Raw genomic sequence first — 23,465 nt, forward strand, 5'->3', positions numbered from 1 at the left:
CATAGTCCGAGTCGGAATAGCCAACAATATTAAAAAAATATCCCTTGGGATACCATGTGCCAAAGTTTGGTGTATGTATGACGTATCTTGCTACCTCTTGAGCTTGCGTTGGTTTTACCTTGAAGAGGAAAGGGTGATGCATCGAAGTACATAAGTATTTCCCTCAGTTTGTTGAGAACCAAGGTATCAGTCCAGTAGGAGGAACAAGCAAGGCCCCAATAGTACTACCTACACAAACAATAAAACACCTGCGCCCAACGCTATAAAGGTGTGGTCAATCCCTTCAGAGTTATTTGCAAGGATGAGATCTGATAGAGATAGGTATAAAAGATTGTGGAAACAAAAGTAAATAAATTGCAGCAAAGTATTTTTGGTTTATAGATCTGAAAATATAATATGGAAAATAGACCCGGGGGGCATAGGTTTCACTAGAGGCTTCTCTTATAAAGGAAAATAATACGGTGGGTGAACAAATTACTGTCGAGCAATTGATAGAAAAGCAAATAATTATGAATATATCTAGGGCAATGATTATGCATATAAGAATTCAGAAGAGACTCAAATAATATTCATAGATAACCTTAACATAAACTCACAATTCATCAGATCTCGACAAACATGCCGCAAAATAGTATTACATCGGATAGATCTCCATGAAGATCATGAAGAACATGGTATTGAAGATCAAAGAGAGAGAAGAAGCCATCTAGCTACTAGCAATGGGCCCGTAGGTCTATGGTGAACTATTGAGACATAATCGGAGGGGCAATGGAGTTGATGTTGATGCCCTCCGTGATCAATTCCCTGTTTGGTAGATTACGGGAAAAGCCTCCCAGATTAGATCTCACGGGAACAGATGCTTCCGGTGGTGTATAAGTATTTTTGTGGCTCTTTTTGGCGATACGGGAATATTTCGGAATTTATAGGCCAAAGAATAGGGTTAGGAGACCTGCAGCGGGCCCACAAGCCAGGGGGCGCGACCCCCCATGGCGCGCCCTGCCGGCTTGTGGCCTCCTGGCAGATGCCCTGCCCCCTACTCCAAGTCTCCAGGGTGTCTACTCGTCCAAGAAAAATCTTTTCGAAGATTTTGTTCCGTTTGGACTCCATTTAATATTCCTTATGTGCAATACTCAAAACGTGGAAAAAACAAAAACTAGCACTAGGCTCTAGATTAATAGGTTAGTCCCAAAAATAATATAAAACAACAAATAAATGCATATAAAACATCCAAAACAAATAATATAGTAGCATGGAGCAATCAAAAATTAGAGACACATTGGAGACGTGTCAAGCATCCCCAAGCTTAATTCATGCTCGTCCTCGAGTAGGTAAATGATAAAAAATATAATTTTTGATGTGGAATGCTACCTAACATTTTAATCCATGTAATATTCTCTATTTTCGCATGAATATTCGGATCCATAAGATTCAAAACAAAAGTCTAATATTGAGGTAAAAACAATAATACTTCAAGCATACCGATAAGTCAATTGCTTCCTTTCAAAATAACATGGTCTTATAAGTTATCCCTACAAAATCATATGGTTCGGCTATGCTCCATATCCACCACACAAAGTATTTAAATCATGCAAAACCCCAACGAAAATCAAGCAATTGTTTCACACTTTTTATGTTCTCAAACCTTTTCAACTCTCACGTAATACATGAGCGTGAGCCATGAATATAGCACTATAGGTGGAATAGAGTGTGGTGGAGGTTGCAAAAAGAAACGAAGAAGATAGTCTCACATCAACTAGGCATATCAACGGGCTATGGAGCTGCCCATCAATAGATGTTAATGTGAGTGAGTACGGATTGTCATGCAACAAATGCACCAGAGCTATAAGTGTGTGAAAGCTCAAAAAATAAAACTAAGTGGTTGTGCAAAACAAGTAATCCCACTAGCTATATGGAAGTGAGAAAATAGGAGACTCTCTATGAAGAACATGGTGCTACTTTGAAGCACACGTGTGGAAAAAGATAGTAGCATTGTCCCTTCTCTCTTTCTCTCAAATTTTTCTTTCTTTTTTCTTTTTATTTTTATGGGCTTCGCTGGCCTCTTTTATTTTTTGTAAAATTTGGAGACTCATACCAACTTGTGAGGGAATCATAGCTTCCATCATCCTTTTCTCACATGGGACAATGCTCTAATAATGCAAATCATCACACTTTTATTTACTTACAACTCAAAGATTACAACGATATCTAGAACAAAATATGACTCTATAAGCAATATGGAAGTGATGGTGTGTGTCATAAAAACGAGACGGTGGTGTTGCATGGCAATATATCTTGGAATGGATATGAAAATGCCATAATAGGTAGATGGTGGCTGTTTTGAGGAAGGTGGATTTAATGTACCGGCGAAAGTTGCGCGGTACTAGAGAGGCTAGCAAAGGTGGAAGGGTGAGAGTGCGTATAATCCATGAACTCAACATTAGTCATACGTATTGCAAAAGCCTATTAGTTATCGAAGAAAATTATTAGACACATGCTCCTAGGGGAAGGTGTCGGTAGGGGTTAACCATCGCACGATCCCGAGCTCCACACAAAGGTTGACAATCATTAAACAAATCATGGTCCGACTTCATCACATAACAGTTCACCATACATGCATGCTACGGGAATCACAAGCTTTAACACAAGTATTTCTTATAATTCACAATTACTTACTAGCATGACTCTCATATTACCATCTTCATATCTCAAAGCTATATGCAACGAATCAAACTTCTCATCATATTCAATGCACTTAATATGAGAAAAAATATAATATCCCTCTTGGATGCCTATTATATTAGGACTAAATTCATACCCTAATCCAATTACCATGCTGTTTAAAGAACTCCCCAGATAATATAAGTGAGATACGAGAGTTTAATAATTTCTATAAAAAACAACACCGCCGTGCTCTAAAAGATATAAGTGAAATACCAGAGCAACATTGTGTTGGCGTCCTGGGAATGGGGGTACCCAGACGTGCCTACCTGCGGCGCAGGGTTGGCCCACTTCACTAAACAAAAACAAACAGGCCCAACACCACTCAGGGTAAGGCCCTCGCGTGGTCCCGAGCCTCGTGAGGAGGAGCAGCACCAAGACCCGCAGGGGGCTCCTTAGGACCCCTCCGGAGCGACGGAGATTCCGAGGCAAGACCCGGCCTCAGGAGTCGAGGCACGCGGGGGAAGGACAGGCGAGCAGCGGATTGCAGGACAGTGCAGTTTACCCTTTCGTGCAAAGGAGGGAGGGACGTGCGCTGGTTCCCAAGGCATCTCCCAAAGGTTTCCATTCTGGTGCAACAAGGCCACCACCGCCCGCCAACAGGACGGACGTCATCCCTGGACCCGTCCCTGCTGCGTTGACACCCACTTTGCAGGCGAAGACTACTTTCGGACAGGGAAGCATGTTCCCCTGTCCCCTTTAAAATTGGCCCTTGTGGGATCCCTTCCCGCCGAAATGATAAGGGGAGAGGACCAAGGCCGCCACTATATATAGAGGGTAGGTCACTTCATAGAGGACCCCCGATCCATTCATTTGCACACCGACACCTCACAAAGGCCACCCAACCTCCGGAGGCCCTTGAACACTGTACTAGTTCATCCACCAACCTCCACGAAAGGCAATCCATCAAAGCAGGAGTAGGGTATTGCGCTTCTCAGCAGCCCGAACCTGGGTAAACTTTCGTGTTATGTGTATTCCTCACCGTCGAGTGAGTTCTCTGCCAGCCCCAACGAGTAGCGAGTTAGGTGAGGCGAGCCCGAGAGAGATCTTTGTACACGCATGTGAGTTCGAATCTTTAGGGTTTTGCGGAGCCTGAAATCCGACATTTGGCGCGCCAGCTAGGGGGCGTGTCAAGGTCTACTCTGAGCTTCGTCTTCCCTAAGCCCCGCTGCTCCAATGACTGACGCCCAACAAGCTTCTTCAAATCTCATCGAGCTGCCTTCCAACCGTCATACCACGGCGGCCAGAAGCAGGTGTACCGGCATTGTGGCACCTGGCGGCTCGTACCAAATCGTCAACATCGTCTCCACCATCGCAACCACCCGCGCCACCCAGGCGCACGGCGGCTGGGCGGCGCCCCCGGCATCCACGACGCACCGCATCAACTTGGGGGACCTCAACGCGCATGACGCGCTGCAGATGGCGAGCGAGATGTTCCGCCAACGACCGATGCATGGGGGCCTCGACGCCTGGGCGGACCACATCATGGAGTCGATTGCCATCGCCTAGAAGGCCATCCGACTACACTTCTTCAGGGCCAGAGGCGCCATACCATCGCACCACGTGCCGGCCCTCGGGCCTGCAAGCGGCAGGGCCCCTCCGGTGCTGGACGGGGCCGAGAGAGATGCGTCGCATGCTTCCCTCCTCCTATTCCTCTAGATCCTGGTGGCCGTACTTGAGGCACAACATGCCGGCAACCACCAGGGGCACGAAGAGAACGTCATGGCGTTCGATCCACACACGAGCACGTATCACCAAGACCAGGTTGGCAGGAGCGCTCCCTCAGGCGCAACCAGCAGCGGGCGGCGGAGGCATCGGCGCGGGAGAACTACGGCAATGGAGACACGCTAGGGTACTAAGGGGGGAGTCTGCACCGGGCAATGCCGGGACCACCCAACGGCGGCAACAGAAGAAAGAGACTTCATGTAGAGGCCCAGCGCAAGAAGAAATCTGAGCAACGCGACCGGGGGGACCTACCCCCGCCGGAGAGAGGGACCGCCACCGTCGCGGTGCTGAACGGCTTTGGAGGTCGATCGAACACCTATGCAGAGCCTGTAATGCCACCTCACCCTCCCGTCGAGGAGGAGCCTCAAGAATCCACCCCATGCATCGGTCCTCCTCAGGAGTAAGGAATGCTCTGGGGGTCCCCCTTGAACCACACCCTAGGGATCCCAATGGCGGAGCACTGGGCCCAAAAGCCGTGGGCAGGGAGGCGCCCCCAAGTCGCGGGGCATGACGCCAGCCGTCGCCCCCGCGGAGGTACTGTGAAGAACTGGGTGCCCGGCCTCAGGAGGACAAGTCGGATAAAGCAACGAAGCACAAGTGGTGCGGGTCACTCGCGGCGACTATGGTGCTGGTGTGGGCGTCGAGGGCCGGGCCTCATGAGGCGCTCCTCAGGCGCGAAGAAGCTACCCGAGGTAATTTTTTGGTTCACTGCTCTAAGGGGTGTCTGCCGGCCGCATGAACCTCAAGTGGTCAGGGTGCACCTCTGCCCATCATATTATTTACGCATGCTCCCATCTCTTCCGCTGCATCCATTCGACGATGTTACATCTTACCTTGCTTGCATCTTTGGGCGATCTACCCCCCCCCCCCCCCCCGCGCGCGCTCGGGGGCTCCGGCCAGTGCGCGTCGCCCCGTCGCGGAACCTGGGGAGGCCCGACGGCTCCGCAGGGCCACAATCAACTGGATGAAATGGGGGCCGCTTGAGCGTCAAAAGGGGGCTCCTGAGCATGGAGCCTGGGGGGACTTACCGGTCATAAGGCCACCTGCCACCCTTGATGTCGTCCACGGACATTCGGTCGTTATCAGGGGTAGCAGGGCTTGACCCCGTAGCTTTGTTCATCCATTCGGTCGCAAGCAACGGCGGTTGGGAATGCGCGGGACCGAGTCTTGGCGACACAGAGCCGCTCGATCGACAAAGGGGACTCTTGAGGATCGCGCCTGAGGAGCCTTACCGGTCACAAAGCCACTTGGCCACCCTGGTGCCGTCCAGGCACATTCAGTCGGTATCATGGGTGTCAGGGCCTTGCCCCATGAGGCGCCTCACGACGGCAGGGAAAGGTGCGGGACTAGGACCTGCCGACGTAGAGTAGTTGAAAAGCCCCTAACCAGTCTCAGGAGAAGGAGGAAATATCGCAAAACCTTAGCGCCCTCGCGTTCACCCTACAGTACCCGCGGGGCCCGCATCAACCCGTGGCACCTCTACATCGTCCTTCAATCCTTCCGGAACCTACTTCATCCCATGACACTCTCACGTAATAATGAGCTGAGGTTGTATACGCCCAAGGCCCCCCGAGGACGCGGAAGGAGTCCATCCCACGCCTAGTGGCAGCCCTACGCTCCATGTTGGCGAGAAGACGGAGGCAATCAACACAGTCCACCAATGACCCAAAAGGGATCACACGCCTATGCCTCGTGGGTAGGGACACTCGTGAGGCCAAAGCGTCCTCGCGACCTCCCAGATACACCCCCACTGTGACACTCTCACGTAATAACAAGCCGAGGCTGTATACGTCTAGGCCCCCCTGAGGATGCGGAGGGGTCCCTCCCGTGCCTAGTGGCAGCCCTACGCTCCGTGCTGGGAGAAGACAAAGGCAATCAACTTAGTCCGCCAATGACTATCCCGGAGCTGGGGGGAGATGGCGGTGGAGATTAGCCTAGGAGCCGGACTCGGCATTTGCTTGCTTCTTCCTGGAGCTTGAATTATCCTCTGCTAGACTTAAATTTGCTGATTCCAGGGTTGATGTTTGAAAAATAAAATGGGAGGGGGGGTCTCTTGCGCTTTCTTGTTTCGCCGGCTTTGAAGCCTCCTTTTCTGGATGACATTTTCTAAGGAACTGAACGCTCCGCACCGCCCCTAGGCGCCAAGGAGTGTGAAAGCAAGGACTTTTCGTCCCAGGGGCGAACGTTTTCAGCGGTCGACCCCCGCTCGGGGGTCCGGATCAAGCACGATACCACCACAAAGAGTCTCGGAGTCCTCAGGGTACCCTGGGGGTGATGACCAAAGGGACGGAATGGGGAATCACTCGAATGTCAAAGGGGGCTCCTGAGCATCGAGCCTCAGGAGCCTTACCGGTCATAAGGCCACTCGCCACCCCTGGTGTCGTCCTAGAGCTTCGGTCGGTGTCGTGGGCGGCTGGACCCTGCCTCATGAAGTGTGTCAAACCTAACGGTGGTGGGGAAATCTGCGGGGTCGGGGCCTGTCGATGTATAGAGGCTTGAGTGTCAAGGAGGACTCGTGAGCAACATGCCTCAGGGGCCTTACTGGTCGCAAAGCCACTCGGCCACCCAGGTGTCGCCCATGTTGGCACCCAGGGCATCGGGGCTTTGAATGGTGAGGAACAACCTTGGTAATGGGTTGCGCCTCATGACGGCAGGGAAATGTGCGGGACCGGGACCCGCAGACATAGAGTGCCAAAAGGGTCTCCACCCCGCCCCACGACAAAGCAGGAATTGTGGAAGGGACCGGCCAAACCCACGACCTAAGTACCCCGCTATCTTAGACGAGGGCCATCTGGTTTCGCGTCGAACCAAGAACGAATTGAAAACACGCGTACTAATGAAAGGATGCAGGGCCTAAGGACTAAGCTGCAGCGAAGAACAAGGTCATCGACCAAGCGTACAACGGCACAAATGATGCCTTGGGAGGATGGGACCTCGTGAGGGCCCTGTCCGCCGTTGCCCCCGAGCGATGGTTGGGTCATCGACGGGCCCTACGCGAGGGAGCCAAGCCACAACGACTACCAGCGAGGAAACCATTGTTTCAAGAGTGGAAGGAAAAAGGGAGAACGGCGAAGGTAACATACAAAAGTCTGACGCCCAACATGGTAGAGTTCATGGTCCGACATTACAGGGGTAGGAAAACAGAAGCCGGGAGACGCCTAGGGGAGAGGTCGCCGACACCGCCCTTGGCGCCGGCAGGTTCGGCGTTGGAGCCCTCCTCCTCACTGGAGACGGGCACCGGACGTACCGCTCCACCAGCGCATCCACGCGCGGGGGCTCTTCCTTCCGGAGAACACGCCGGGAATGTGCGGGCTCCGGCTCGACGACGCGCTGGATATCAAGCTACGGGGCGAGGCGGCGTAGGTTGGGGAAGACGAGCGTCAAGGCAAGGCCGAGAAGCTCAAACACCTCAGACGCGTTGTACTCCTCCACATGGGAGATGCCGGCCTCCAGCGTCTCCACCACCTTCTGAAAGAAGGCGAGGTAGCCCCCATCGCTGCTCACCCTTGGCAGCGCCTGGGCATCCCCATGAATCGACGTGTCGCGCGTGCTGCTCGGCCGGCGATGATCGTGAATTGCTTGTCACGCTGGGACTCCAACATCCGGGCGTACGCCGCCTCGTCCTGGGCGGCCTGAACGGCGTTGGTCGCCTCCTGGACCTGTTTCTGCAGCGATGCCAACTCAGCTTTGGCCACAGCTTCGCCCTGGCGGGCGGCCTCGACACTCTCAAGCTGAGCCTGCAGCCCCTCCGCCTCCTCCTGAAGCTTGCTGAGCTTGAGCTTCTTGGTTGCGGGCACTCTGGAGAAAAGTGAAGATCAACCACCAAGCAACAGACGGGGCAACAAGGAAAGGGGGTGCAAACGACGGACATACTCAGCGATCAGAGCCCAGTGGCGGCAGACACGCGGTGACCCTGAGGGCCCTCCGCCACTGCTCCCGGGGGCAGACGAGGGCGCAGACAGAGCCGCGCGTTTCCCCCTGCCAGGATTGCCTCCTGGAGACGCCATGGAAGACGGGAAAACAAAGGGGAGAAAAGGTTTTTCTCGGCGAAGCAAAGGAAGCAAAGAGGGGCGGGGCAGATTATAGGCGAGCCGCGGCCACCAACCGTCGTGGGAGCGCGAGCGTCGCATGCCCCTCGGGGGCTGCAAAGTTGTACGGCGGGCGCATGGCCGCCCACGTTTCTTCACATGACAATCGAGCGGTCACGTCCGTGAGGGCTGTTGGGCGTGGGCAGGCCGCACCAATGCCATTCAATGGTAACAATGATGGCCGACGCAGTTCTTGGAGATCGTGCCATCGTGGTCCGGTGCGCCCTGGACGCCTCAAGGAGCGAGAGCGTCGCAGCATGGCGGCCGGACACGTCTGTCGCCTGGCCCGCATGCATTTGGCCCCCGCGATGCTTCATGCCACCCTCAAGGCTTCGCCGAGAAGCCAGCCCAGGCGCACCTTTGGCCCGGGGGCTACTGTCGGCGTTCTGGGAATGGGGGTACCCAGACCTGCCTGCCTGCGGCCCAGGGTTGTCCCACTTCACCAACCAAAAACCAACAGACCCGGCACCACTCAGGGAAAGGCCCTCGCGAGGGCCCGAGCCTCGTGAGGAGGAGCAGCACAAAGACCCGCAGGGGGCCTCCTCAGGACCCCTCCAGAGCGGCGGAGATTCCAAGGCAAGACCCGGCCTCACGAGTCGAGGATGACGCGGGGGAAGGACATGCGAGCAGTGGACTGTAGTATGGTGCAGTTTCTCCTTTTGTGCAAAGGAGGGAAGGACGTACGATGGTTCCCAAGGCATCTCCCAAAGGTTTCCATTCTGGTAAAACAAGGCCACCACCGCCCACCAGCAGGACGGACGTCATCCCTGGACCCGTCCGTGCTTCGTTGACAACCACTTTGCACGCGAATACAACTTTTGGGCAGGGGAAGCATGTTCCCCTGTCCCCCTTTAAAATTGGTCGTCGTGGGATCCCTTCCCGCTGAAACGATAAGGGGAGGACCAAGGACGCCACTATATATAGAGGGTTGGTCACTTCGTAGAGGACTCCCGATCCATTCATTCGCACACCGACACCACACAAAGGCCACCCAGCCTCCAGAGAGCCTCGAACAGTGTAGTAGTTCATCCACCAACCTCCATGAGAGCCAATCCACCAAAGCAGGAGTAGGGTATTGCGCTTCTCAGCGGCCCGAACCAGGGTAAACTACCGTGTTTTGTGTCTTCCTCACCATCGTGTGAGTTCTCTGCCATCCCCAGCGAGTAGGGACTTAGGTGAGGCGAGCCCCAAGAGAGATCTTTGTACATGCCCCTGAGTTCGAATCTTTAGGGTTTTGCGGAGCCCGAAATCTGACACATTGCCTAGCTCAAAAGATATAAGTGAAGCACAAAGAGTATTCTAATAAATTCATGATTCAGCGTGTCTCTCTCTCAAAAGATGTGTGCAGCAAGGATGATTGTGGAAAATTAAAAAGTAAAGACTCATATCATACAAGACGCTCCAAGCAAAACAACTATCATGTGGTGAATAAAAATATAGCCTCAAGTAAATTTACCCATGGATTGGAGATGAAAGAGGGGATGCCTTCCAGAGCATCCCCAATCTAAGGCTCTTTGGTATACTTGAATATGGCTTGGGGTACCCTGGGCATCCCCAAGCTTTGGCTCTTGCCACTCCTTATTCCGTAGTCCATCAAATCTTTACCCAAAACTTGAAAACTTCACAACACAAAACTCAACAGAAAACTCATGAGATCCGTTAGTATAAGAAAATAAATCACCACTTAGGTACTCTTGTGAACTCATTCTTTATTTATATTGATGTAATATTTACTATATTCTAACTTCTCCATGGTTCATACCCCTAGATACAACCCATAGATTCATCAAAATAAGCAAACAACACAAAGAAAACAGAATCTGTCAAAAACAGAACAGGCTGTAGCAATCTGTTTACTTCGAATACTTCTCTACCTCCAAAAATTCTGAAAAATTAGGATGATCTGGGAAATTTGTAAACCAATCTTGTGTAAACAAGTCAGATCAAAATCGCGTACCAGTGAATTTATAAAATTCCTGGACTGAGAGCGGAAGTTTCAGTTTTTCAGCAAAATCAACTTGCAAACACCGTAGACCATCCCAAAGGTCTTACTTGGCTCAAACACTAATTAAAAGAAGAAAACACAATTACTTGGCTCAAAAACAGAAGCAAAAAACAAAAGCAAAACAAATTAAATTGGGTTGCCTCCCAACACGCGCTATTGTTTAACGCCCCTAGCTAGGCATAATGCAAAAGATCTAGGTATTATCATATTCGGCATGCAATCCCTCAATTGCAAACTTGTGAACCCTAGGATATCCTTTGGTTTTATCAATAATCATACTCCTAGGTGAGAAATCCATAATTTTACTTATAATGAGTTCCCTAATGAAGTTAGGGTGAACGCTTATCATCTTAAGATCTTCTTCACTTTTTCTAGAGTATTCACCCTTATTTTTAGGAACATAAACAAACTTAGCAGCCTTAGGAGGAGGAGTGGTTTGAATAGAGGCAAAGGCGGAACCCAAGTTGGTAATAATGTCCTCAAGCTTTCCAATTCTAGAAGAATCTTGATCCAATTTTTCGTTAACTATGGGTTCCTTTTCCCTTAGGTTTTTAAGGTACCTCCTACCTTAGATCCAAATTGAGTAATATGATTATGAATATTTTTGTCCAAGTTTTCAATGAGCTCTACGGTAGCAACTTTATTTTCAATAACATCAAGCCTTCGCATCACATGTTCCAAGGTTAAGATTGTTTCATTAACCATGAGTGGGGGTGAACCTACCAGATTTGTCATAGCATTATAAGAATCAAAGGTATGGCTACCCATGAAGTTTCCTCCCATAGTGGTATCCAAAACATATATATTCCAAGAGAGCTACCCACATAAAAATTACGAAGGAGAACGGTAGTAGATTGCCTGCGAATAGATCTATTTTGAGCATTGCAAATTCAATACCTAGCATCTTTTAAGTGTTCTCCATCCCTTTGCTTAAAATTAAGAACTTCATTCTCATGAACACTAGTGATAGTAGCAAGGCCAACCATGAGTTTAAGCGATCTAACACCTAAGCAAACGAGAAGCAAACGAAAAGACGAATGGAAAAAGGGCGAATAAAAAGGCAAATCTTTTTGGTATTTTCTAAAAATCGTTTTAGAAGTTGGGGAGAGGAAAACAAGAGGCAAATGGAAAAGAAAGTAAATGCAAGAGATGAGTTTGTGATGGGTACTTTGTAGGGGTATGTATCCTCCCCGGTAACGGCTCCAGAAATCCTTCTTGCTACCTCTTGAGCTTGCGTTAATTTCCCTTGAAGAGGAAAGGGTGATTGTGACGCCCTCGATTTGATCGTACGCTAATCATACACGCAAATGCGTGCGACCAAGCTCAAGGACTCATGGGAAGATATCACCACACAACTCTAGACACAAATAAAACCATACAAGCTTCATATTACAAGCCACGGTCCTTGAGGGCTAGAATACAGAAGCTTGAAAGACACACGAGTCAGTGGAAGCAACAAATATCTGAGTACACACATGAAACATGATAATGCCTTAGAGAAGAATATCACAAAAGATACAACGATCGAACAAGGTGAAGCCTCCTGCCTGGGAACCTCCTAACTACTCCTGGTCGTCAGCGGCCTCCACGTAGTACTACGCACCGTCGGGGTAGCAGTCGTCAACGGTGGGATACGCCATCTCCTGGGCTCCATCATCTGGTCGCAACAACGAATCAAGGGGAAAAGGGGAAGCAAAGCAATGGTGAGTACTCATCCAAAGTACTCGCAAGACTGATATCAGATCTATGCTAAGTATGCATCAATATCAAAGAAAGGGGTTTATGTGGACTGACTGCAGCAATGCGAGAATAGAGAGAGAAGGCCTAGTCCTATCGAAGACTAGCATATTCAACGTCTTGGAGCAATAGACGAGAGTAGAGCAAGTAACAAAAATAATAGTCATATTGTTGCAGCAATATTAATTAAAGTCATGCCCACAGATCCTTCCTCGGATCCCTGTGAGGAAGTAATCCCGAGGCGAATATTCCAGTTAAGTAATAGTTGTAGTTGTATAAGATCGGGGCACAACTCCAAGTCGTCCTGTAACCGTGGACACGGCTATCCGAATAGTTAATTTTCATCCTTGTAGGGTGATGTTTGCTGTGTATCCCCGGCAACGACGCCAGAAATACTTCTGCTACTGCACCAAAGACCTTCCAATGGCGCCAGAGATAGGCACGTCGACGGGAGAATACTTGGCTTGATCTTTCTGCGTTGGTGTTCCCTCGAAGCAGAAATGGTGATGTAGCACAGTGACGGTAAGTATTTCCCTCAGTTTGAGAACCAAGGTATCAATCCTGCGGAAGAGTATCTCAAGATCCTGCACAAACACAAAAGCATGCACCCAACACTATGAAGGGGTTGTCAATCCCTTATAGATTGTTTGCCAAGTGAGAACTGAAAGCAACAAAGTAACAAAGCAAAGTAAAAGCGGAGATGTAAACGATAGATGTGAATAGACCCGGGGGCCGTAGTGTTTACTAGTGGCTTCTCTCATGAAAGCAAGTAGACGGTGGGTGAACAAATTACTGTCGAGCAATTGATAGAACTGTGCAGAGTTGTGACGATATCTATGCAATGATTATTTCTATAGGCATCACGTCCGAAACAAGTAGACTGATACTGTCTGCATCTACTACTATTACTCCACACATCGACCGCTATCCAGCATGCATCTAGTGTATTAAGTCCATAAGAACAGAGTAACGCCTTAAGCAAGATGACATGATGTAGAGGGATAATCTCAAACCAATGATAAAAGCCCCATCTTTTTACCCTTGAGCTACTGTCACTGGGAAAGGTCACCACATGGCAGAACCCAAAACCAAGCACTTCTCCCATTGCAAGAATCATAGATCTAGTTGGCCAAACAAAACCCAAGACTCGGAGAGACTTACAAGGATATCAAATCATGCATATAAGAAATCAGCAAAGACTCAAATATATATCATAGATAATCTGATCACAAGTCCACAATTCATCGGATCTCGACAAACACACCGCCAAAGAAGATTACATCAGATAGATCTCCATGAAGATCATGGAGAACTTTGTATTGAAGATCCAAGAGAGAGAAGAAGCCATCTAGCTACTAACTACGAACCCGTAGGTCTGAAGTGAACTACTCACGAGTCATTGGAGGGGCGATGCTGATGATGAAGAAGCCCTCCACCTCCAAAGTCCCCTCCGGCAGGGCGCCGGGAAGGGTCTCCAGATGTGATCTCGCGGAAACGGAAGCTTGCGGCGGCGGAAAAGTATTTTCGAGGCTCTCCTGATTTTTTGCAGAATTTTGGGAATATATAGGCGCAAAACCTAGGTCAGGAGGCGGCCAGGGAAGCCACAAGCTTGCCCACTGCCGCCTCCACCCTGGTGGCGTGGTGCAATCTTGTGGGCTCCCTCGAGCCCACCTGGCTTGGCCCAAAGGCTCCTTGGCCTTCTTTCGTTCGGGAAAAAAATCATTTCGGGATTTTATTCCGTTTGGACTCCGTTCCAAAATCAGATCTGAAAAGAGTCAAAAACACGGAAAAACAGGAACTGGCACTTGGCACTGAATCAATAAGTTAGTCCCCAAAAAGATATAAAAAGGTACGTAAAACATACAAAGAAGACAAGATAACAACGTGAAACCATCAAAAATTATAGATACGTTTGAGACGTATCATAGGGGTGCACCAAGTTTCCCGGTAACGCTCGATAAACTATGGTCGGACACACTTTCCTGGGTCATGCCCGACCTCGAAACATCGACACGTCGCAGCCCCACCTAGACTCAACACAGAGGCCAGCCCGCCGGTCTAAATCCTAAGCACGTAGGGGTCATGGGCCCATCACCCTTTGCGCTCCTGCACGATGCGAGGGCGGACGATGCCAGTCCTGGCACCTCTTATACAAGAACAGTGATAATCCATACCACTCGGGTGCATTCCGCTCCATTTCTGACGTCTGAAGAGCTTTGGCTGATACTACAATGTCGAGTACCCATAACTTCTCCCACGTGGACGGTTAGTGCGAAAAAGGTCTCCGACCAACCCATATCAAATACCCAAACCCTTAGCATTTTAATTAACTCATCGACACATCCACGCGGGAATCCACCGGCCTAACATTTATTCATCAATGTTCACAATAACACGGTCAAGTAACTATGTGGTTGTAACATCAGGGGGATCCAAGGTATCGCCCTCGTTAGATTCCGAATGATGTAAGTGTCAAGGTGGCCAGAGAGGAATCACCCTCGACGGGCCATGCTTGATGGGTTATACGACAGAGTCGCCATCGGAGGTGGTGAAGGAGGAATCACCCTCCGAGAACCACCGCCGGTCAACTACACTACAACGCTAACATCGAAGTATGTAACGAGGTATCATCCTCGGTACTAGATAGTAGCTCTGCGGCGTCGTACAACTAAGGGGGGTGTGAGTGCTGTGTCGGGTTTTGGCTCGTCGATCAGTTGATCGAGACTTGACGATAAAGCGAGGGCAACTGGACTAAGGGTCAGAGGGGATGACACGGTTTAGGTTGCGGTACAGTAAAGTATCAGTTCATCAAAAACAGGCTATGCATCAAAATACGATCTATCTACAACAATAGCAAAATTCTAATGCAAGCATGAGGGAGAAAGAAATAGGCAATATAGGGATGATCAAGGGGCGTTTGCTTGCCTTGTTGCTCTGCAACATAGGGCTGGTCGTCGGCATCGTAGTCGTACCCGGTAGCACCATCAGTCTCGGGGTCTACCGATAAGAATAGGGGGGAAGAAACAATAAATATAAAGCACAGATGCAATCAGGATGCATGACATGGCAATATGCAGAGCTAGACATGCACTAACACAGTAGTACACGTCGCAGACGGGTCAGGAGAATATCTGACGATATTTCCCGAGTCTCAGGCTAATACGGGACAGACGAACCTATTGCAAAATGTCCATGTTCATCATGCTAGGGGCATGTGACAAATGAACGGACACTATATTCGGATTCGTGGGATTTTTCTAAGCAACTTTCATGTATAAATTATTTTCATCTGAGCTACGGATTATTTTCTATTAATTTTTAAAGTTTTAATCATTTTCTAAAATTCACAGAATTAAATTAATTCAAAAATGCATTAATGACATTAGCATGACATCATTGTGACATCAGCAGTCAACAGTGGGGTTGACTGGTCAAACCTGACCAGTGGGCCCCAACTGTCATTCATTGAGGTTTTAATCCAAGGTTTAATTAATCTAAATACTAATTAATTAGCTGGGGCCCCACATGTCATACTTTGTTGGAATAACAGAGGGGTTTAATTAAACTAATCGAAAAAGGGGCCCACATAGTGTCTCTTAGCTATCTTAATTAGAGACTAATCTAAATGCTACAGTGCCCCGGCCCATTATCAGTGAGGGGTTAGCATTGTCGTTAGCTGGCTAATGGTTGGATCCCACCGGTCAGTGACACACCGACGTTTTGAATACGGTGGCGCGTCGGTGGCAGCCACAACAACGAGGGCGAGGCTCGGAAATCGTCTACGGTGGACCAAATCGCATGATTCTTGCCGCGTTCGCGAGCTGGTGTTGTCGTCGATCCATTCCGGCCATCGGTGCAAGCTATGGTGGTCTATGGCATCATCGGCGTCACGCCATGGCGGAGGCCGATTCGGGTGAACGGCGAAACAATTCAACATTTAGTTGTGTGAACTTGGTAATCAAATTGGTATATGTGTGTGCTTGTGAGAGATTGCTTGTGATGTTGAACGTACCATATTGTGAGTTTTCAAACATGGTCATGTGCATACTATCAAATGAACACATCATTTAACATGTACATTATATGAGAAGGAACATTAAATGAAGTTTGGTCAGTTTTCTATGGGCTACATGATGGTTGCATTTATCGTATTTTATGAAATTACCTATCCAAATGTCGTTTTTTATATCTATTGGGTCTGAAATTTTCCATTCTTCGTATGCTAAAGGTGGGAGCATGGATGTGTTGCTCAAGCTGATGGACCTGAAGATAAGAAGATTCTTCAGTTTTATGCAATATTATTTATGTGAGGATATTAAGTTATATATTTGATGATCAAAAGTTGTTATGTATTTAAGTTATGTATTTGATGATTAGAACGTGTTATGCATTTTAGAGTGGCTTCAAACTTGTGGTAACGAAACTTAGATATGTATCCCAATATTTAAGTTATGTATTTAATGTTTCATATTTGTCCGTAATGAAGTTATTTTTTAGACCATCTCCAAGGTGATTTTTCTAGTTTTTCTAACAAGGTGATTTTTTCGACCTCCTCCAAATCACCTCAAATTTTCTACATACAATCTCTTTGGTAAACATAGACAGAATATGGAAGTTTTCCAATTTTTTGAATTTTTTATAATTTATAGTGACTCGGTGAAACTAAGAGACATACCTCATACATTACCTTAGGGGGACAATGTAAACTTCATTATTGTTGAAATTGCTTTGATAATCATGTTCATTACATGAATGCGACCATGTACAACAAATTTGGGGTGATTTGGAGATGGTCCAAAAATAAACAAGTGACATATGATAAAAAAACCGCCAACTAACGGGAAATTTCACAACCCACAACCTGCATACGACTAGAAATCCACGCAATATGGGCCAAGATGAAGTCCCGTGGGGCATGTATTAATCCTGCGAGTAGGCCCCACACGACATAGAGGTAGGCTGGGACAATGTGGTGTCTGGTTAAGAGAGGCTCATGCCAAGGCTCTCTCAGTAGGGTATATAAGCTAGTGCGGGCGCCTCTCGCTTGGCGAGGTGCGACTAAACTCCCACCACCCGTCGTCTATGCCTCGTGCAGCTCAGTGGTTGGGACAAATTTTGGTGGGCTACCCGAGGCAAGCCTCACCCGCGTGCTAGACCGCATGTTTGTATAGATGGTTCGGCTCGCCAATCTTCTATGCATATTTATTTTTCCCTTTTTATTTTTAGATTTTACTTTTTATTAGTTTTTAGAATTTTAAAATTGGTAAATGTATGATATTTCTTGTCTCATATTTCATTCATTTCAAACAAAAATCCATCACATCTAATTCAAATGTTCTTGTTTGCAACCACCTTTTTTACCAACTATTTTCTTACATTACTATATTTCTTTTTTCCTTTTTTATTTTTCAAATTTTCCCTTTTATTAATTATTGCAGATTTTAAAATTCATAAATGTATGAAAATATGTTGTCTTATATTTCACCCATTTCATACAAAAATAAATTGCTTCTAGTTAGAGTTTGCAAACACCTTTTTAACAACTACTTTCTTACACTTCTATATTTCACTGCAAGATTCACACATTTTTTTGAAATGATGATTCATTGTGTAATCTAAATATAAGGAAGCATACAGTAGAAATAAATTCCATGAGACAGAAATTTAGATAGCATTCTAGATTAATACCATTCGGTTTATCTAAACAAGGCATCAAGTTCATCGACATACTGTTGGAAATATGGCCTAGAGGCAATGATAAATAGTTATTATTGTATTTCCTGTTTAAAGATAATCGTTTATTATCCATGCTATAATTGTATTGAATGAAAACATAGATACATGTGTGGATACATAGACAAAACAATGTCCCTAGCAAGCCTCTAGTTGCCTAGCCAGTTGATCAAGGATAATCAAGGTTTTCTGGCTATGTGCAAGTGTTGTCACTTGATAACTGGATCACATCATTAGGAGAATCATGTGATGGACTAGACCCAAACTATGAACGTAGCATATTGATCGTGTCGTTTTATTGCTATTGCTTTCTACGTGTCAAGTATTTGTTCCTATGACCATGAGATCATATAACTCACGGGCACCGGAGGAATACCTTGTGTGCATCAAACGTCACAACATAACTGGGTGACTATAAAGGTGTTCTACATGTATCTCCGAAGGTGTCCGTTGAGTTAGTCTGGATCAAGACTGGGATTTGTCACTCCGTGTGACGGAGAGGTATCTCGGGGCCCACTCGGTAATACAACATCACACACAAGCCTTACAAGCAATGTGACTAAGTGTAAGTCACGGGATCTTGTATTACGGAACGAGTAAAGAGACTTGCCGGTAACGAGATTGAAATAGGTATGCGGATACCGACGATCGAATCTCGGGCAAGTAACATACCGAAGGACAAAGGGAATGACATACGAGATTATATGAATCCTTGACGCTAAGGTTCAACCGATAAGATCCTCGGAGAATATGTAGGATCCAATATGGGCATCCAGGTCCCACTATTGGATATTGACCGAGGAGTGCCTCGGGGCATGTCTACATAGTTCTCGAACCCGCAGGGTCTACACACTTAAGGTTCGATGATGTTTTAGTATAGTTGAGTTATATGTGTGGTTACCGAATGTTGTTCGGAGTCCCGGATAAGATCACGGACGTCATGAGGGTTTCTGGAATGGTACAGAAACGAAGATTGATCTATAGGATGGTTTCATTTGGTCATCGGAAAGTTTCGGTCAATTCCGACAGTGTACCGGGAGTGACGAATGGGTTCCGGGAGTTCACCGAGAGGGGCCCACCCACCCGGGAGTGAGCCCAAGGCACTAGGGTGGCGCCACAAGTCCCTAGTGGGCTGGTGGAGTCAGCCCAAGGGGCCCATGGCTCCACTTAAATAAATACCAAAAGAAAATAAAAGGAAAAAGGAAAAAGGGGAGGTGGGAAGGAAGGGGAGGACTCCTCCTTCCCCAAACCGAATTGGAGGAAGAGTCCTCCTCCTCCTAGCGCTGGCGCACCCCTTGAAGGCTTGACCCTCAAGGAAAGCCCCTCCCCTCCCTCCTATATATAGTGGTGTTTTAGGGATGATTTGAGACAACTTTTGCCACGTGCAACTCAACCCTAGACCACATAGTTCTACCTCTAGATCAGATTCCTACAGAGCTCGGGCGGAGCCCTGCAGGAGTAGATCATCACCACCACCGGAGCGCCGTCACGCTGCCGAAGGACTCATCTACTTCTCCGTCTTGCTTGCTGGATTAAGAAGGCCGAGAGCACCATCGGGTTGTATGTGTCTTGAACGCGGAGGTGACGTCCGTTTGGCACTAGATCGGAACGGATCGTGGGACGGATCGCGGGACGGTTCGTGGGATGGTTTGAAGGACGTGAAGACGTTCCACTACATCAACCGCGTTTCTTAACGCTTCCTGTTGTGCTATCTACAAGGGTATGCAGATCCAAATCTCCTCTTTTAGATGGACATCACCATGATAGGTCTTCGTGTGCGTAGGAATTTTTTTGTTTCCCATGCAACGTTCCCCAACACATACTACATTACATTCATATATATACTTACTACAAAAGCAGACCAAGTTTTAAACAGTTCACAACCCATGCATATTAACAAAGGTAAAACATCATCGCATATATTGATGATGAGTAGCACATGAAGCTTCGTTGATAAAGATCATGTAGTCCTAGTGGGGAACCAGAGCCTTCGGGAGGGCAACATGCTATCCTCAGACCTTGTAGTCCTCGGAACTCATCGATGCATCTCGTGCATGTGAGAGAAGGTCCTCATAGAGCATGTTGTGCGATCAACAAGGGTACGTAGATCCAAATCTCCTCTCGTAGATGGACATCACCATGATAGGTCTTTGTGTGCGTAGGAAATTTTTTGCTTCCCATGCGACGTTCCCCAACAGTGGTATCAGAGCTAGGTTCATGCGTAGATGTTTTCTCGATTAGAACACAAAAGGTTTTGTGGACGGTGATGTTCGATTTGCTGCCCTCCTTAGTCTTTTATCGATTCGACGGTATTGTTGGATCGAAGCGGCCCGGACCGACATTACGCGTACGCTTACGAGAGACTGGTTTCATCGACTAACATGCAACCTCATTGCATAATGATGAGTTGCGGGTGTCGGTTTCTTAAACTTTAGTTGAATTGGTTTTGACCGAGGCGGTCCTTGGAGAGGTTAAATGGCAATTTGCACATCTCCGTTGTGGTTTTTGCGTAAGTAAGATGCGATCATACTAGATACCCATAGCAGCCACGTAAAACATGCAAAACAAATTAGAGGACGTCTAACTTGTTTTTGCAGGGTATGCTTGTGATATGATATGGCCAATGACGTGATGTGATATATTGGATGTATGAGATGATCATGTTGTAATAGTTAATATCGACTTGCACGTCGATGGTACGGCAACCGACAGGAGCCATAGAGTTGTCTTTAAACTAATGTTTGTGTTTGCAGATGTGTTTACTATATTGCTAGGACGTAGCTTTAGTAGTAATAGCATAAGTAGCACGACAACCTCGATGGCGACACGTTGATGGAGATCATGGTGTGGCGCCGGTGACAAGAAGATCGTGTCGGTGCTTTGGTGATGGAGATCAAGAAGCACAAGATGATGGCCATATCATGTCACTTATGAATTGCATGTGATGTTAATCCTTTTATGCACCTTATTTTGCTTAGAACGATGGTAGAATTATAATGTGATCTCTCACTAAAATTTCAAGACGAAATTGTATTCTCCCTGACTATGCACCATTGCTACAGTTCGTCGTTTCGAGACACCACGTGATGATCGGGTGTGATAGACTCAACGTTCACATACAACGGGTGCAAAACAGTTGCACACGCGGAAGACTCGGGTTATGTTTGATGAGCCTAGCATGTGCAGACATGGCCTTGAAACACATGAGACCGAAAGGTCAAGCATGAATCGTATAGTTGATATGATTAGCATAGAGATGCTTACCACTGAAACTATTCTCAAATCACGTGATGATCGGACTTGAGTTAGTGAATTTGGATCATGTACCACTCAAATGACTAGAGAGATGTACTTTTTGAGTGGGAGTTTAGCAAGTAATTTGATTAGTTAAACTCTAATTATCTTGAACATAGTCTAAGTCCACTTTGAAATATTTGTGTTATAGATCAATGGCTCACGCGATAGTCACCCTGAATTTTAATACGTTCCTAGAGAAAGCTAAGTTGAAAGATGATGGAAGCAACTTTGTAGACTGGGCTCGTAATCTTAAGTTGCTCCTCCAAGTTGGGAAGAAGGATTATGTCCTTAATGCTGCGCTAGGAGATGAATCACCCGCTACGGCTGACCAAGATGTTAAGAACGCTTGGTTAACACGTAAGGAGGACTACTCAGTAGTTCAATGTGCAGTCTTGTATGGCTTAGAGCCGGGACTTCAACGTCGCTTTGAGCGTCATGGAGCATTTGAGATGTTCCAGGGGTTGAAGTTTATCTTTCAGAAGAACGCCCGGATTGAGAGGTATGAGACCTCTGATAAATTCTATGCTTGCAAGATGGAGGATAATTCGTCTTTCAGTGAACATGTGCTCAAAATGTCTGGGTACTCAATCCATCTAGCTGAGCTGGGGATTGAACTCTCGTAAGAGGCTATCACTGACAGAATTCTTCAATCACTGCCACCAAGCTACAAGAGCTTTGTGTTGAAATATAACATGCAAGGGATGAACAAGTCACCCGGCGAGTTATTCGCGATGTTGAAAGTCGCAGAGTCAGAACTCCATAAAGAGCATCAAGTGTTGATGGTGAATAAGACCACTGGTTTCAAAAGAAACGACAAAGGCAAGAAGGGTAACTCTAAGAAGAGCGGCAAACATGTTGCCAATCCAACAAAGAAACCCAAGGATGGGCCTAAGCCTGAAACAGAGTGTTATTATTGCAAGGGACTCAGTCACTGGAAGCGCAACTGCCCCAAGTATTTGGCTGATAAGAAGGCGGCCAAGGAAGAATCAGGTATATTCGATATACATGTTCTTGATGTGTACTTAACCAGCTCTCGTAGTAGTGCCTCGGTATTCGATATCGGTTCTGTTGCTCATATTTGCAACTCGAAATAGGAACTGCGGAATAAGAAAAGGCTGGCGAAGGATGAAGTGACGATGCGTGTGGGAAATGGTTCCAAGGTTGATGCAATCGCCGTCAACACAGTTTCACTTCAGTTACCATCAGGATTAGTTATGAACTAATATAATTGTTATTTAGTGCCTGCGTTAAGCATGAACATTATATCTGGATCTTGTTTATTGCGAGACGGTTACTCGTTTAAGTCACAAAATAATGGTTGTTCTATTTCTATGAGTAATATCTTTTATTGTAATGCACCCAATGTGAGAGGATTATTCATATTGAATATTGATAACGAAGATACACATATACATAACATTGAGACCAAAAGAGTTAGAGTTAACAATGATAGTGCCATGTTTTTGTGGCACTGCCGCTTAGGTCATATTGGCATAAAGCGCATGAAGAAACTCCATTCCGATGGACTTTTGGAGTCACTTGACTTTGATTCACTAGACACATGCGAACCATGCCTAATGGGCAAGATGACTAAGACTCCGTTCTTTCGAACAATGGAGCGTGCAAGTGACTTATTGGAAATGATACATACCGATGTGTGCGGTCCGATGAGTGTGGAGGCGCGTGGCGGATAACGTTATTTTCTCACCTTCACTGACGATTTAAGTAGATATGGTTATGTCTACTTGATGAAGCACAAGTCTGAAACGTTTGAGAAGTTCAAGCAATTTCAGAGTGAAGTTGAAAATCATCGTAACAAGAAGATCAAGTTCCTACGGTCTGATCGTGGGGGTGAATATCTGAGTTTCGAGTTTGGTGCTCACTTAAGACAATGTGGAATTGTTTCACGGTTGACACCGCCTAGAACGCCACACCGTAATGGTGTGTCCAAACGTCGTAATCGTACTTTATTAGAGATGGTGCGATTTATGATGTCTCTTACCGATTTGCCGTTATCGTTTTGGGGTTATGCATTATAGACAGCTGCATTCACTTTAAATAGGGCACAATCAAAATCCATTGAGACGACACCATATGAACTGTGGTATGGCAAAAGACCAAAATTTTCGTTTCTTAAACTTTGGGGATATAATGCTTATGTC

The sequence above is a fragment of the Hordeum vulgare genome, chromosome 7H, assembly GCF_904849725.1.
Source record: "Hordeum vulgare subsp. vulgare chromosome 7H, MorexV3_pseudomolecules_assembly, whole genome shotgun sequence".
NCBI classification, from domain to species: domain Eukaryota; kingdom Viridiplantae; phylum Streptophyta; class Magnoliopsida; order Poales; family Poaceae; genus Hordeum; species Hordeum vulgare.